Genomic DNA, 14976 nt, shown 5'->3' with positions numbered 1-14976 from the left:
GATGTATAAAGCAAACAGAAATTAAACATTCTAGCTTCTGACAACATTATAGAGTTGATATTTAAATTTATTAAAACGATCGATGCAGTCGGTAACGTCAGCAATTAGTGTTAGTCAAATTGAGAAATCGGTGTTCAAAGGATCAGGATATGTAGAGAAACGAGAGGCATAGTAGTGATAAGGCAGAAAAACTCGGCGGATTCTCATTTGAATCGCTTCTAATGAGGAACACGGCACGATTCGAAAATGAGGATCATGTCCCTAGATAATCCCTACGACCTTTGCGAAAGCCATGAAAATGTTAATTATTACGTGCAAGGTGAAGGAATGAGTCATTGGATATTCCAGTTCGGTTACACGTGGAGGAAATAAAGTGTCCCTACGCGAAGCGTGAATAGACAGCGTCGATCGACGAGTCGGCGAACCAATTTGCATCTGCGATTATCGGCCAGCGATATCGATCCGCGGCAAGGATAATTTCGGCTTACGTAACGAGCTAAAGATCGGCCGCGAAACCGGTACAAGGTAAGACGCCGATGCAGTCGAGAGCCCGATCTCCGGAATCCGTTCTAAATTCAATTCTCGCGTGTCTTTCTCGCGGTTTCTTGGTCCGCGCGTGGTCGCATCAGCTGCCGCTGGTCCATCGGCTGATTATGCGAACGAGCATCCCACTTTGCTGAAAACTACTCGGGATCCAACTCGTTCAAATGAAATCATCGCGTTCCGCGAAATCGGAATCGGGGGATCTTTCGGCCTGCGATTGCACGCAGTTTGCAAGCCATGCAAATGTTGTTCTCAAATTAGATTAGATCGATAACCCTCCAACCGCGAGCAACGTGGAATTTGTATTGTAAATATTTTGTAAAATTGAGCAAAATAAACTAGATTCTAAAACTTTTAAATCTCACGGTATTTTTCTTAGGACGTGTCTGCATAACAAATGAACCTAGCGAGCGATTTCATACCGAAAAATCGAAAACTCGACCGCGGTTGGAGGGTCAATGGACGTTTGATGATAAAACTAGCTTAGGGTGATGTACAGGGTGTCCCAAAAATGTCTCGCAATCCGAAAGTGGCGGGTTCCTCAGGACATTTGAAGCAACTTTTTCCTTTACAAAAATTTTCTCCGAGGCACCGTTAACGAGTTATTAACAAAAAACAGTGACTAATGAGAGGTGAGCTCAGCTGGCGCGAGGCGATCGAGCCAATGAGCGGAACTGGGCTTCGTACGCTGGTTGGCTGGACCGCCTCGCGTCAGCAGTACTCGATTCTTATTGGTCACCGTTTTTCGTTAATAACTCGTTAACGGTGCCTCGGAGAAAATTTTTATAAAGAAAGAAGTTGCTTCAAATGATCCGAGGAACCCACCATTTCCGGATTGCGATACATTTTTGGGACACCCTGTATATTATGATAGCTTTGCCAGGTTGTCGAGATCGTGTAATAGATTCAGTAGATTTAATAAATCTGGTATACATTTAGTTTAATAAGTATAGCAGATCTTTCTTTGCTTTGTTCTGTAGTTTCACATTTATTGAATAAACTAACTACAAGACTTCAAATCTATTTCTTGATTTTGCAACACGCTAGACATCACACACACAGTAAACATGAAATCTGTTACTTAATAATTATTCTATTTATTTATATTCTATACTTAGACCGTACAATCGAGGTTCTACCGCTCAAATATTTGAACAACTTCAAAATTATGTCATTTTCAATTCGTTATAGACATTAATGAAAGAAATAAATAGCTACGTTTCTCAAATAGCAATGTTTCTCCCGTTTTGTGTCCCACTTATCTATTTTTGTCGTCGCAGATCCACGAAATCCGTAATCTGATCGTATATTTTGGAATTGCCTTCTCAACAATCCAGTGGTCCTACAAACAACGTACTTAAAATATTTCGTCACAATTTATGGAAATGAAACGTCCGACTACAGAGACATAATCAGCTTACGCGCTCGAATCTTAGGGCCGGTCATTACGTTTTCGCAGTAAATGGATCCATCCTGACGTCAGTGTATCTTACCGCACACGGGCTACCGGAATTCCACGACTGCGGAACATTAAAAAAAAAAACGTAAGAGCAGCGGGTTTTCCACGAAAACCGAAGCCGCAGAGGCCATTGAAATGTCAGACCAAGATCAACGGAGCGCGCTCAACTCGGTCCGGTGGGCGACTTCAAGGTCGCGTCGCGAACAAACTACATACATATGTACGACGATCAGCCGTCACCGTCGCGCTTATCGTTATTTTCCATAGTGATTAGGGCTTTCCGCGAGACAATTGTGGCTTCGGGCGCAATCAGTTGCTCTCTGAAACGGCTTTTTCAATCTCATCGTTACGTCTGCGCAACGAGATGTTCATGCCGAGACACCCAAGTGTCTTACTTGCGGATTCGCTTACCGTTCTTGGATTCCTAATTCGGGTTCTTAAATTGTGTTCTTTTTCAACATTTATTTCTCGAATTATGCTTCTTAAATATTATTTCTTAAATCTTGTCACTTAAACTATGTTGCTTAAATTCTGTCTCTTAAATTATGTTTCTTACATTTTATTACTTTTTTAGGTTGCTGCGGAAGTTCATTTTGTAATGCGATCTTCATCCATATGTTCTCAATTTTACTAACATTTTAATGTTTCTTCAGGTTTCTTAGGTTTCTTAGGTTAAATTCTGTTTCTTAAATTATGTTTCTTACATTTTATTACTTTTTTACGTTGCTATGGAAATTCTTTTTGTAATGCGATCTTCATCCATATGTTCTCAATTTTACTAACATTTTAATGTTTCTTCAGGTTTCACAAATTAAAACGTGCCCTCGGCTTGCTCGTAAAACTATTTTAATCTTGCATTGCACCTGGTCGTCGCAAATGAAACGAACTTTCAAGGCAAAGTCGCAAAATTAGCCGTTAGCGTTATAATTTTTACAACTTACAGAAAGGGAGAGAGAGAGAGAGAGAGAGAGAGAGAGAGAGAGAGAGAGAGAGAGAGAGAGAGAGAGAGAGAGAGAGAGAGATTAGTATAATTGAAAATACAGTAGAACACCGTTTATCCGACCTAATGAAAAGCGAACACAAGTGTTCGGACAATAGAACAGCTTACTATTACATTAAATCTTAGATCTTAGAGTATCGTGTATTCGTTTAGATTAATTCTCCATTTGTACAGTAAATGGAGCTGTATGTGCAGTGCCTTAAAATGAACAATTTATATACAAGAAACATATTCGCGCAATAACAAATTCAGGAAGTCGTACGTTCTGATAATCGAGGTTCAGCAATAAATATTAAGAACGTACAGTCTGCAGTGCCTTTTAAATTCTGGCCTCCGCTACTTATACTCAACTATATCTATTCTGATCAAGATTAAATTCATGTTCTAATCTCGTAAGAGCGCATGATAGACCTTCTGAAAAATTCAAGCTGCGAACGTCGTGGCTTTGCGCACATACAGTGGATAACGAAAGTATTCGAACACTGGTATAACTTCGACTTCTACGGTAGATTACGGTATATTAAAGTAAAGTAAATGTCAAAATAAAAGAAACTTTTGATTTAGCATAAAACGTCATTTACATAATTAAAAAAATATAAAGGTATTTTCGTGCGATATAAGTATTCGAACGCCTTATAAAATTCAGTCGAGAAGTTATAAAGATACATTTTTTTTATTCATTACTACTAATTTTATACCTCTATCGTTTAACAATATGTTTCAAGAAATTTGATATTTTAAAAATCATTCTTTATTTATGATCGATGTTGTTTTATATCTCTATTTCACACGGTTTTAATGTATATTTATTTAAATACATATATGGCGTAGAATGTCAAAGTTATGCTAATGTTCGAACACTTCCGTTACCAACTGTATTTCGAAGGAATGGTGGCATGTTGCACTTATTTCGATGGAAGTGCCGACGATTAGGGTTCTCAAAGTTTCAGCCAACGGTTTCTCGAAGTATAATGCATACATAGTCGTTCGAAAACAGGCACGGCACAAATGAAATCGAGCGAGGACACGATAATCGCGTATTGCGGTCGGGAATGCGACTCGCGTACGCGTGTAAAGCGAAGAACGCGTTCCAATTCCTAATCTCGCATTAATCCCTCGTCGATGGACCGCGTGTGCCTTGCGATCTTGCTCAGCACACGCGCTTCGTCTTGGTGTTTTACGGCTCGCGGACGTATTTTCCTTCGGAACGAGCGAAGCGAGCGGGCGTCGCGCGACTTGACTCGCCTCGACTCGCCTCGACTCGGCGCCGCTCGCTGTTACGCGGTAAATAATAACGCAATTACGTCGTCAACGCGCGCGGACCGCCAGCATTATCGTGCTGCGAAACGAAAAATGAAAAAGGAGAACGTGAAAATAAAGAGTGCCGCGTATAATACGTGTGCGGTAAACCGCCGCCGTTGGTACGGCGACACGAGCCGCCACGCAGCCTTGGATAACAAAGGAAACGCGTCTATATTTCGCTCGCGCTCCTCGCCAGAAGGACGAAAACATGGCGACCGTTTCGCCGACCGTGAAAATCGTTTGGCGATTCGAAACGCGAGCGATAACCGGAGGATCCTTGGAGAAAATACCTGTCGGTGCTAGAAGTCGAAGTCAGCTGCGCAGGAGGAACGCTTATTTAATACCTTGACGTAGGTACTACGACGAGTCTGATCCGGGACGGAGGAGATTAATATTGTTCCGTTCTTTTAAATGTTATTTCGTTCTTTTAAATAGGAATATTGTTCAGCTCTGTTAAGTAAGGAGATTATTATTCTATTGTTTCAACCCATTATCCGCCAATGTCCCATTTTTGGGACACGTTTTCAAATTTGTTTCTTTCAAAACCTGCAACTTCTAAATAAAATACAGGCATCAAGAATTCCCGCCATTTTGTTTTAAATCGTTATAAACTTCAGATTGAAACTAATAACCTCAATTTAATTTTTTTCTTGTATTTCTGAATTGCGGCGGGTAACGGGTTAAGAGTGATTCTGTTCTTTTAAGTACGAATATTATTCTGTCTTTTTTTTTTTAAGTCGGAGCAGGGATTTTGTTCTTTTAATCGAAACTCGCAGTGTATTTTACACTGCACAAGTCCAAAATTCTTTCACGAGAAACAAGCAGCATAAAATTCTACTCGTTAAATGCTTCTGCGACGTACACGAAAGCGGTAGATTTTACTCCGAACTCGAATAGAAGGTATCCCCAACCGATCATCGAGCTGGAGATTTACGACCGAGAGCCGATTGAATATTGAACATTGACATTTTTCCTGCATAGGCAAAAAAATGAGCAAACAGAAAATATGAAAAGGCGAAGAGGAAACGGGTCGGGAATATTGAGCGGGGATTAATTCCGCAAAGAGGTTAGGAAACTCCGTACGGTACTCGCCGCGAATTATAATCTCCTCTGTCCGATCCTCTTGGAAGAGGAAAACTTAATAGCCCCGCGCAATTTCGTAATCATTTATTCTGCTCGCTTCGCAGTTTTTCATCAGAAGTCTCGATAGGAAAACAATAGTAATACTATGCGGGGGGAGCTGTTCCACGGAGAAACCTCTCGGCGAGGAAAAAGCTGTTATCGCGCAACTTTGTTCCGCGCGCCTCGATTACGCGAAAAAAGGGAGGAAAACGGGAAGCGTTACAAGCGTAATTAGAATCTCCGATTGCGTCACGGGCGTTTTAAACCGACGATTCGGATAGGCGCGATACGATCGGCACGAAGACGTTCGCCATTGGTATCACGATTGTTGGTACGACGATTGCGAAATCGTTCGGCCGATGAAGGACCTTCTGTACCGCTGAAGCGATCGTTACATATTCATCGAGCAGCTCTCGAATCAAAATTGAAATTAAATCACGAAAACGTATTACTTTCTATCTCGGTTGCAGTGCAAATGAATTATTCATGCGGAACTTATTTGTGTATTTTTCCACGTACAGTTAAAGTTTTAATACGTAAAATCAAATCATATATAATATTGCACGTACATCAAGGACACGCATTAATTCGTAATTATTAGCCTATATTTATATCTTATTAATAATCTGATTCGTGGCGCTTGTTAACAGCACAGTTGCGTTAGGTACATTCCATTTTATTTATGTAACACGAGGAGCTCCACTTTTACCTTTACGGATTTATTTCTTCCGTTCCTGCGATGCAATAAATATTTTGCAAATTAACTCTGGACATGCTAAAACGGTGATTTTCGAGTGACAAGTCGAATCGATTGGAAAGGCCGGGGTAAAGTTCGCGTGTCCGGTCAGCCAAGGAAGGAGATTCTCAACTGTGGGTCTCGAAACGAACTGGAAATCACGATCTGCCGCAAACAGTGCGATCCACCAGCCGCGGCGGACAAAGAACAAAGAATGTAAACGCGATAAATACGCAGCGATCCGCTGCACACAACTTTCCCCCGTTTGCTACGGTTTTCGCCATAGCGCGCGAACGGGTCATGCGAGCATGCGCCAATTGCATAACCTGGCCAGTCCATTTTTCACGCGACAGAGCCAACTTAGTTCCTATCGAAAAGATAAACACCTAAATGTGGGACAACAGGCGATTATTGTTAGCCGACTATCGCGCCGCAGCGTTTTGCGCGCGGAATAATCGCCGGCGCATTTCGAATTTCAAATTGTTCTTATCTCCCCCCAAAAAGAGTCGATTCGAGCAATTTACAAACGAGATTGTTTATTGCTGGCCGAATCTAGACGCTACTAGTCGTCAAGGACCTTGGAATTCTACATATGAGCCGTTTATTTTGAAAGTGGCATAAGTCACTTTACCGTAATGAAAAGTGGTGATTTTTTAATGTTTATACGAAATTATTTATGCTGAGAAAAATATCAGTATCCTGAGATAATAAATACAAGTAAATCTTCTCGAAAGTTAGCATCCATATTTTGAAACGTGTTAAAACGCAAACCCTTAAATATATCGATTTAAAAACAAAGTGACTTATGCCACTTTCAAAATAAACGGCTCATATAATAATTGCATCTTGAAAAACTGGTTTTGTTGTTGTTGTTCCAAGAGCCAGTTGTCGAAAACTTCCGAGTACAACAACCTCGAACAAAGTATTAGTAGTAAAGGCCGAATGTTGATAGAGGAACATTATAATTGATATATTTTTTTTTCTTTTTTCGTTGACGTACGAGAACAGGATAAGAAACTCCTTCTACACCGAATGCCACTATTATAGGCAACGTTATGAAATGTCGATAAGATAAACGAATAATTGATAGTTTATAGATTACGCTTCCACCATGTTCTACGAGCTCGCACTTATCGAACTGTGTCACTGATCCTTTTTCAAGAATCCGATCCTCCCTGGGCGATTACGGGCTCACAATAGCAACACATCATTATCGGATTAATAATTTCATCGCTGGAAATTCATAGTTATAATTGGCATTGTACATTTCCAATAATGGCGCGAGGAAACTTGTTCAAATAAACAGGAAAATATATTATATAACTTTCTTTTTCAAATTGGACCAAATGACTCGAATTTCTTTTTGAGATTTTAGGCCGATTAGTCCGTTAGAGAATGAGTAACGCAAAAACGTCTGTAGAATTCAACTGGTTGGAATGCTAAAAGAAAGGAATTGAAAAACAATTTTTTAATTTTTTAATATTTTCAATCATTCCAATCGATTGAAAGCTACAAATATTTTTGTTTACCGATTCTCTAATGAACTAGTCGGTCTACCGTCCCAAAACAATTCAAGTCGTTTGATCCTATTTTAAAAACTTACCAAATACATACGTATATACACACTTCCCTACTTGTACATACGCTCGCAATCGTGAAGTTCTGCTGTTTCGAAATCAAAGTTTTCCTCGTTATAATTTGTATAATCAACATATCGACACAACCTATCTCAAAATGTAAAAAAAAAAGTCAGAAACCAGTCGCTGTCAGCGACACAGCAGTCCAATTACAACCGGTAGCCTGCCAGCGTCTCCAATTGCGTAATTTTCCGCGTCGAGCTATCAGCCTGCCGCTATACTAAGGCCGTGACAATGTAACTTCGTGCAACACGGCAAACACGATGCAAATTCGCGGCGCGAAAATAGAAAGCGAAACGGTGAAAAAGACGCGAACCGTGTAGCCCGGATAATTCAAGTTCGTCAAAACGTGAAGTTGTTTTAATGAATTGTCGAGGAAAAACATGTACGGGTGTTTCCCGGAACGTTATCGACTCGGACGTCAAGGTTTTGAAGCGGCGCGACGCAGCCGATTTGTGGTTACTTGACGTATATACGCGCGCAACCTCTACGTGCGCCGAAGAGAGCGAGAGAGAGAAAGAGTGAGAGGGGAGAGGGGGGAGAGAGCGAGAAAGAGAGACGTGGGAAGAAGCACGTGTACGAGAGACCAACTGTGACGAGTCTAAAGTGCACAGCAAGACCGCAGGAAAACAAAATGCATGGGCACCGGCTATCGGCCGGGGAACAAGATAAGAACGCTATTAGGAACGAAAATGGGCCACTGTTCCGTCCGCAAGACACAAACTTACATTTAGAGACGCTTCCGACTGTGTTACATCTCGCGGAACACCTCCAGCCTTTCGCCTTCGACATCGGCTTTCTTACACAATAGACCGAGCGAGGCATAGCAACATAGACCTACAAAAAGTTTGGAGCAGAGACCAAGAACGATGGTCACCGAGGAATTGCAAAATTGGCACGTTGAATGCCGTTCTGACCATGATTGGAACGACAAATGCTGTCAAATACGAACGATTTTTGTACCGTAGTTAGAAAAACTCCGGTATCGAGTAACAAATAGCACCGATCTTTGTTCGGAAATGAGTAATAGAACGCTCGAAATTTGGAAAATCAATATATGCCGGCTCGAGTCGTGACAGTAAGTTTATGAAAGAAAATACCTCGGCTACAAAATGCTTAGAATACAACTATTGATTTATATGAGGACATTTGCCGGCTCCCGACAGGTTAATGCTGCATGCACCTCGAAGAGAGTAAGAAAGAAAACAAGGGTCCTTGAAAACAGCTGACGAATAGGTCGGTGGTTGCTGATGAAAAATGTGGCGATTATGACGGAATTGCAGAGTCAGAACAGAACCTGTCATCTGTTCGCGATGTATAATTGGAGAATCAATGCTAATTGGAGCAGGATAGGAGCAGTAGGGGTGCTTCGGGGCAGAGTGATGTGCATCATGATGCAAGAGTTGCACCAGTCCGGTAAGAAGGATGCAAACTACTTCCAAATGCGAGTGTATAAAAGTTGCACATTTTGCAGAAGTTAATCGACGAAGGTCTAATGATCAACTTTAGTCGCAGATGATAAGGATGTTTGCTGCAGTGCACCTTCGAGATCTAACGAGGAAAGCCACATGTTCCGAACAGAGGCTAGCAGACGGCAAGAGCGAAAGGAAGAGAGAGAAAGAGAGAGAGAGAGAGAGAGAGAGAGAGAGAGAGAGAGAGAGAGAGAGAGAGAGAAAGACGGACAGATCCGGGACTTTGTTTTCCATCCTCTCGCTGTTTACCCGCCGCCGTTTATCGACGGTACGTGCTAACGTTCCGAGCATGCTAATTCACCCCACACATCGTCCGAACAACAACGGCCAGTCGGGATCCGTCGGATTATGTGACTTCGAGCGGATCCAGCTGCGCGGACCAAAAATGGAGATGATTTTTAGGCTGGACTCACCTCGGAACGACTCTACAATCCTTTAAAATCTAGCGTGTACGAACTAGGGTATCCGTCGGAGACTGTTGCTAGGTGGGCTCTAAAGTCACTTGCGATTATGCGAACGCCGATCGCACGATAAAGAAACGAGAGCCACTCGAAAACCCGGTGCGACGCGTGCGTGCACGCGCGTGTGCGTGGCGAGGGAGGAAACGGCGATCCCGACGAACGACCGCGCTCGACGGCAGCCGTAGTGACACTGACAGTGCTTCTGTCAACGCGCTATCACCACATGGTCTCCCTGTCCCGGAGACTCGGCCACATCGGCTCGGCCATCTTCGGCAACGCTCGACTACTCCTTTCTCGAGAGGACTCGCGCTCGCTGCCGGCGATCACGGTGCCAGCTTTAAGGCGGGGAGGATTCTCCGCCACGGGGGATCGTCAAGAGTGGAAACGGAAAAAGATCAGGCACACGCGGGAAGGTTGCATTAGCCGGGATAAGAGATGACTTCATTCGGGCATCGAAACATTCTCGAGCCACTTTCCAAGAGAGCGGGGATCAGACCAGCCTCTTCTTCTTCGGTTCTGTAGTCGCGGCAGTCTCTCCACCTCCCCCCCTCTCACTCTTTCTCTTTCTCTCTTTTGCCGATGATGCTCCGCGGCTTCCATAGTTCGAGCACTTTTCGTTTTTAGATGTTCGCGGAAACCAAGCCGTCGCAGGAATTTTCGGCATTCCCCAGCGGTCCACTTAGCCCCACTCTGATTCGAGTGCAACGGCCCATTCACCTCTAAGTGTGATGAATTCTTTCGTGCGTCTCGGGAAATGATTCATACAATTTTGAAAATTAAGTCCGGGCGTCGCACAGCGCGGCCTGCGGTAGACGAAAATCGAAAAATAATTGTTCGATTTTGTTCAACTCTTTGGAAACGTCACTCGAGGAAACGTCATTTTCTTAATATTTTTAATACATAACAGTTTCACTTCTTATTTCTTTTTCTTCTTCTTTGATTTGTCCAATTATCAAATTTTACAAAATTGTCATCATTTCTTTCCGGAACTTTGCCATACGACATCAAAGAATTAAAAAAAAAAATTTGCAGAATTTTCATATTTCTAACATTTGTGCGTTCATAAGAGTACCTCGATTTTTGTCCAAAATTCTTTCATTCAACCGCAGTGTGTGTGTGTCGATGAAATGTTAGAACACATCGGTGTCAATTGGTTTCATAATCTGCAGGAATAATCTGAATGTTTGATTTTTGATCGATATTTGAATTCTCGAGTCCTGTTTCATAACTCGCTTTAGATGCGAGGCGGCTTCAATTGAACAAATTCCGCGTTATACGCAGCGAAATAATTGATTGCGTTCGCAATCGAACGACATTAAGAAAATCAGACCATAGCGCTTTGAAATGGGCGGAAAATATTGACGAAACCGAGAGAGCATTTTTCCATATTAAATTATTCGCAGCGGCAGCGTAAATAAGAACTTTATCTGCCCGCGTTATCGAACGAGGAAGTATTGACAACCGCATCGCGATTTTTATTGTTTTTACCCGAGACAAAGGAAACCGCGTATCGCTTTGTTTTCGTCCGTTATCTCGTTCTATTCTACCAAACTCGATGATAAAAAGAAGGAAACAGCAATAAAAAATATCAACGTAAAACGTGCAGCGTCTCTATCAATGGTTCGCGTGTTATCGGTGGAGTTCCAGCTGTTCTTAATCTCTGGCACATATGTGCTAGCTAACGACGCTATAATCGAGGCCTCCTTTACATACGGAGTGTGTTTTAGAACAATCTTTCCGAACCGATCGATATTCAATCGCTCGTTGCAAACAACTTTTCGATTGTTCGTGAACTCATCTTTAGGTAAACAAAATCGTTTTTCCGAAGGAGCTGTATACGTTGGTGTCGCGCCCTCGCTGCTAATGGCAGCATCCAATTACTAGGCGCCAACTGGGAATGAGTCAACGTAGTTCGATAGTAGAAGTCACGGAATCATCGTACCAGGAAATTCGAAATCGAGCACGTGTCGTTACGTCAGGCGGATTCCTGGCCAGTTTTCTGTCGGAAACGAACCGTGCTCCCTGGTTCCGCGAACTCTACCGGTTCGCCACAATTTCATTATCCGCTGAACCGTTACTCCGTTTCTTGAAATTTACTCCGAAGACACATTCCAAATACCGAGCACATAAGTGTGATTTCCGGTTTCGTGGAAACCTTAGCCGCTTCCGGTATCTATTCTTCCGAGTACCTCTTTTCAACGAATCGGTATTGTCTCCGAACAATATGTTTAAACCGAACTTATACCGGAAACATCGATCTCTTTCACGCGTGATTTATTTTCCACCGTTTTAAGAACTACTAAATCTAATCGTGTTAACTCTTTCTATGCTCAGCCCAGATTGTTCAGTTAGCTGTTCCAATCTCTTTAAAATTATGTAAGTTACTGCAATTATACCGTAGATGTTTGATTTTCTTCTTCGTTTAACACGTTCCGTGCCGAGCTTTTTTTACTCGAATCTTCACACTTTGATATTTTACTAAAACTTGATGTATTACGTGCAATTATTAATTCTCGTACACATAACAACGTAACAAAAACTTATCAACGCCCATTCTTGCGGTGGAAATTGATTCTTCGGTTCTAAATTTCTTGTAAACAATTTGTTCAGTTCACTAAGTAAACATGCAAGCGTGTACCATCGATGGTACACGTGGCACGGAACGTGTTAAATACAACATTTTTATATATAAAACAAATAATTTAACAAAGATTACCGAACGTATATATTCTTTCGAACCAGTTAGCTGTTTTTTACGAGTATACTCATCGTGTATAAATCGGAACAATTTGTGTTTCCGACGAGTATGCTCGTCAAAAACAGATAAATGGTTAATTTATAATATATTTGTGACAAATATTTAATCTACCATGATCTTTATATGGTTTATATTTAATTTGTACCTTCGTGAAGACTATATATATATAATAGACAATGGATAAATCAATTTATAATATAAATATAAACCGAGTGCAAGTAATACGGTCTATTTGGGGTACCAATTGGTCTAACGATTCTTTCCGTCCGGTTCATAGATCGGCTAGTTGCAGGCGTCAGAATTCTGTCGGAGCGGGTTCAACGCTTTGATCCGTGAAAGCTCTGCCGACCAGAGAAAAGACGGCGTGCGACCAACAACGAGATACTGTTCTCAATGGTAATCGTTAATCGAGGCTCGGGAAAGGCCAGACTTCAATTAAGAGCCCTAGATGCGGTCTGAAGAGGCTGCTGCGCCGGGACGGCTTAAACGGGGTCTGAAAGAGGACCAACAGAACGAAGAAGCGCGCGGGGTTCGCGTTTCTCCCTTCGAGCCAGCGGGGACCTTGCGCGGGCAGAGCAGACGAGAAATCAACTGTGTTGCAATCGACTTTGTTTTCACGAACGTGATGCCGCCACTGGTAGACCGTTTGCTTCGCAACTTTACTTCGTATTGCGTTTCGGTGTAAAATATTAGGAAAACGAAAGGAAATAATAGATTTTTCATAACTTTAGTAATATTTATTGTACAATATAATTTCCGTCGTTACTTATGACCTCTTGCCAGCGTGATGGCAATTTGAGAGCAACATTTTTCAAAAATATATGTCTCAAATGAATATGAGCATATCTATTGAAATTTGCAATTACATTATCAGACAGAACTTTCCGGTAGACCTAATATTTAAATGCTACCGGCTAATTAATCCTTTCATTCCTGTGACTTTATATCACAACGGTGTTAAATGAATGCTATTCAGATCACGTTACTTGTACTTGCATACTTTAAACTCAATCATAATTATAATAATACTAATAATTTTATTTCAATCCATACTTCTGCATTACCGTTTTTGGTGCTTTTACAAATACTTAGCCTCTCCTAAATGTTCGCAATCCTAAAAAAAATACTTGTAATTATATCACATTAACATTATAAATTATATATAGGTACGTAATTCATATTATAAATTGAATAACGTGGCTCTCGCGGTACTAAATATCGAAAGGGTCAACATGATTAGAGTTAGTAGTTTTTCAAATTGTTGAAAAATAAGTAATACGTGAATAGGGTAATTTAAGTTCCGATATAGTTGCGATTTGAGCATCGAAAGAGTTTCGATTATTACCATCTTTTGTACCATAACGATACAAAACATTTAAAAAACAGTGTCTGCGGATCCTTACGCAAAATAAAAATTTGTATTAATTCGGAGAAACAGGGCTTGAATTAAAAAAAAAATCGATTCCTTTCCTTGGCAGTTTCGATACATTGACAACAATGTAACAATATTTTTAAATTCCGCTAATGCCTTCACAGTTCTGCATTTCATCTAATCTCTTCTGCGGTAAATGCATAAAGTGTACAGTCCATTAATTATTCTATTTCGCGATGCCGTTCGCCGATCAGGTCTCGTCCATATCCAGCGCGAGGAAGCGGAAAAACGTACGCAAACAAGCCCGGGATGGAGCGTACAACGCGTTTCTTATGGCGGCCCGCACAGACACCGTACATCAGACACATAACGCTGGCTAAAGTACTCGGACTGGGCTGTCAATACCCGATAAAGACGGAGATAACGACAGAGTGGCTCTGCCCGGACGTTTTTAGCACCGTCGCCGGGATACAAAGCCGGGATGGAGTCGGAGTCGGAGTCGGAGTCGGAGTCGGAGTCGGCATCGACATCAGCATCGGCCCGCGAGTTCACCATCGCGGCGAGGTGAACGACACCGAACGAGAATGGGCATCCCCCGTGTAATTTCGGAAATTCCAACCACGTCACGGCCCTGTCCTCGTTTGCACGCGACGCACATACATCTCCGACGCCAAGGCTACTCCGGTTTCGAAAGTTCTGGGTCAGTTCTATTACCAGTCGCCGAGAAAAGATTACCCGGTCTTTAGCGCGGCCTCCTCGACGCCAGCCTTTTTATCGAACAATCGGTCTTCATTTGCGTAATGCCGTGCAATTCGCGAAAATTCCACTTCTTTCGAAATCCCAATTAACGCTTATCGAAACGGTCGAACTGGTCGGTTTCGCGTTTATTTTTTTTTTCTTTATTTTAAAGATAATGTAACGACGCTTTTTCGTAGGATATTGATCATCGAATCGATATCCTAACACTTTTCTCGAACCAAATAAACACAATAACAAAATAATTAAACTTTTAGTTTACACATCAGAGTGAATTTAATTTGTTTTCTTTTTTTTTAAATTGTGAATTCGTCGTGAACTTATGTCTAGAGATCGATATTTACTCGTTTCGAGATAT

At 41.7% G+C, this 14976-nt stretch overlaps 1 protein-coding gene and 1 long non-coding RNA gene across 3 annotated transcripts in view; both read right to left on the bottom strand.

Moving 5' to 3' along the window:
- kay (transcription factor kayak) overlaps positions 1–14976 on the bottom strand; it is a 59094-nt gene that overhangs the window by 25800 nt on the left and 18318 nt on the right. The gene's annotated exons all lie outside the window — the stretch shown is intronic.
- LOC143261381 (uncharacterized) lies at positions 4889–9672 on the bottom strand. The gene is made up of 2 exons (XR_013035520.1): positions 7766–9672; positions 4889–7395 (listed from the first exon to the last, which is right to left on the bottom strand). It is a non-coding gene; the product is annotated as an uncharacterized LOC143261381 (long non-coding RNA).

The sequence above is a fragment of the Megalopta genalis genome, unplaced genomic scaffold (genome assembly GCF_051020955.1).
Source record: "Megalopta genalis isolate 19385.01 unplaced genomic scaffold, iyMegGena1_principal scaffold0050, whole genome shotgun sequence".
Classification (NCBI taxonomy): domain Eukaryota; kingdom Metazoa; phylum Arthropoda; class Insecta; order Hymenoptera; family Halictidae; genus Megalopta; species Megalopta genalis.
Note: the sequence above shows the minus strand (reverse complement) of the source record. Positions and strands in the feature narration are given on the sequence as shown.